We start from the raw sequence: 2849 nt of genomic DNA on the forward strand, positions 1-2849 counted from the left end.
ACACGTGGTTCTGGTGCACACCAGCTTCTTTTCCCAAATCGCCTTTCCAGGACAGCACATGAGTAAGCTTTCAGTGCCTCATTTAGAGCAGCTAGTTGATGGTGCTGCTCTGGGCACTCTGCATGTCATGTGGTGGTTTTATATAATTTGGTGGCATCTAGTTTACACAACATTTGATAAACCCCTTTTTTCCTGACTTCTTGGTATAGTGGAAGTATGTTTCAGAGGTTTTGGAGAGGTAAGCATTTCTTGTACTTGTGGAGCTGCACTTGGGTGCCGCCAGTTAGTGTTTCACGATGAGGCCTGTACATGACCTGCATGGTGCTCCAGCACTTCTGGTGGCTTTAATCCTGCACCACAAAGTTTAACTCTTATGACTTCCTATATAGCTGTTGTGGAAGTCCGTATTGTTACACAGTTTAAGATATTTTATGTAGTGTCTGTCCTTACCCTACTAAACATATGTTGGTACAGTAATATAATCAGTTGTTATACATGTCAAGGAATGCTTGCTTACGCTGTAGTCCCTGTACTGGTCCTTCTCCTTTTATGTTGAGAGTATTTGTTTTTTAGTATACGCTTGGGTTGATACTACCAATACTAATTTCTACTAGCACATTTTCAGGTCTTTTGTAGACCTATTGCTCATCAGGTCCACTATAGTCTCCTACAACTGCAGGAGAAGGGAGTTCTCTTAGGCATTAGTTACCTCCCAACAGGTGTCCTGTTTGTAGATTTCTCCTCATCCTGGCAGCAGCTGTCAAATTTTTAAATTTTCCATCACTTTCTGTCTCAGAGCAAATGGTCACCAGGACAGATCGGGAGGGTGAGTGTACTTGAGACACAGATGGGAATAAAACCTGTAGGAGTTCTAATCCTTCCCTATTCTAGCTAACATAGCTTTGCTTTCACATGCACTTAAATTGTCTTTTTCTTGACATTATGAGCAGAATATGCTACTCCCCTGGGTTCAAAATCATCCAAATAATGCTTTTGGAGGGTGCAGTATAGTAAACTGTTTCTATAAAGACAGAGATCGATATCCAAAAGTTGTAACACTTGTAGGAACTGTGTGCATCAACTCTTAAGACCTAATTATTTTACTGCTAAAACATTGCAAGTGGTTAACCTATTACATGGTCCCTGAAGAAGACATTTTGTCACTCTGATATTTTACATTATTAGATTTTACATTAATTATTAGATTACTTGATTAAAGTCAAGTAATTCACTTGACTTTAACTTTTAAATGTTTTTAAGTGTAAAAAAATGTAACAATTGTGGTGTCCTCAAACTTTGAACTGGTGCATCACATCTACATCTATGTCTCGGGGCTAAGATTTTTTTTATTTTTTTCCGGGTATTGTAATGAAGCTGTGGTGTAATGAGGCTTATACTGAATTCTGCTAAACTAGGAGTGTGATGAAGCTTGCCGTTCTAGTGTCACGCCAAGTGATTGTATTTTCATTCATGGCATTCCCCCACCTACGTCTTGGTAGGAAATATGAGGAGTACTCCTCTTCTAGATAATTGCTTTGCAGTGACTGAATCTCTGTAACCTGTATACATATGAAAGAATTAAAGGGGAATAAAAACCCCAAACGTAATTATGAAACCTTTGATCTCTTTATCAGCAGTTCATAGCTGCTGGGTGCATGCATATGATGGAAGTATGCATAGCATATACCTGGTCGGCCGCTGGGGATCCTGTAAAGCACTGCAAGTCCCCGTTCACACTACATGATGCAGGAATGCACGTTCACGTGTTTTTTTTTGGCTGCGCATCGCCTATTGATTTCAATGGATGCCACACGCAAAATGGCTTTTGCAGCATTTTCAGCTGTGAGCATCCTGTGTTTTTTATCCTGTGCATTTGTGCCACAATTGGGGTGCCTTTAGCAAGTAATGGCACCGCAACCTTGATGCACATTTTGAACGTGCGTCAAAACATGCTTTGGCACGCGTTAGTGCAACACAGAGGTGTGAACGGGGACTAATAGTCAGAGCTACTACAGTGCTGACTGCAGTCTTCTGGGTCCTGTAAGGTGCTTAGCTGAGCGGCTTCCCCTCTGCTCTGATAACACAGGGGGTTGCTTGCTCTGCACAGCTACCCTTCAGACCACTCCTAGTATTTATTAATTTTTGTTAACCAATGAATTCAAGGTGTTCTTTGATTGGGCGAGTAGTGGTTCGTATTGTCACTGCACCTTGTCCACTCAGAGAATGCCTTGTATTTATTGACAAAAATATTGGCGTTGTCTGAATGGCCACCATGCCAAGTGAGCGACCCCATGTGTTTTCAGTGGCTCGGCGCCATACAGGACCAAGAAGATTGCTGTAAAGCACTGTAGTACTGGGGTGTGTACAAACTCCGGCCCTCTAGCTGTGGTGTAACTACAAATCCCTTGAGGCATTGCAAGACTCTATTTCATAAACTGATTAAAATAGAAGCCGGTCCTCTCTGCTTCTCATGCCTCCCCAGTTGTTTAATTTTAGCTGTGTACACAAAGTGTAATTTTAAAAGCTAAAAATAAAACCCGACTCGTAAAATATTTTCAAACCATCGACTTTGCCAAGAGCGGTCCTTCCTCAGCCATACACAGAAATCAGGCTCTGGGACCTGGAAGCTGGACTTCTTCTTTCTTTGTGCGGGGGGGGGTGCACAGGCATTTAGCTAGCAATTCTCTGTTCTGTAGAGGCAGTAATCTATCATTCCAGAATTACAATCATATGGTTTTAATTTTCAGCAGTGCTTTTACCCATACCCATCTGTCAAAGCTGCATAGAAAAACTTTCATGTGATGTGCGGCTTGTGGTTTGACTTTTCTCCAGGGCTGAATGGGAGGTGT

Source organism: Nanorana parkeri, unplaced genomic scaffold (genome assembly GCF_000935625.1).
Source record: "Nanorana parkeri isolate BGI_ZX_2015 unplaced genomic scaffold, ASM93562v1 scaffold1702, whole genome shotgun sequence".
NCBI lineage: Eukaryota > Metazoa > Chordata > Amphibia > Anura > Dicroglossidae > Nanorana > Nanorana parkeri.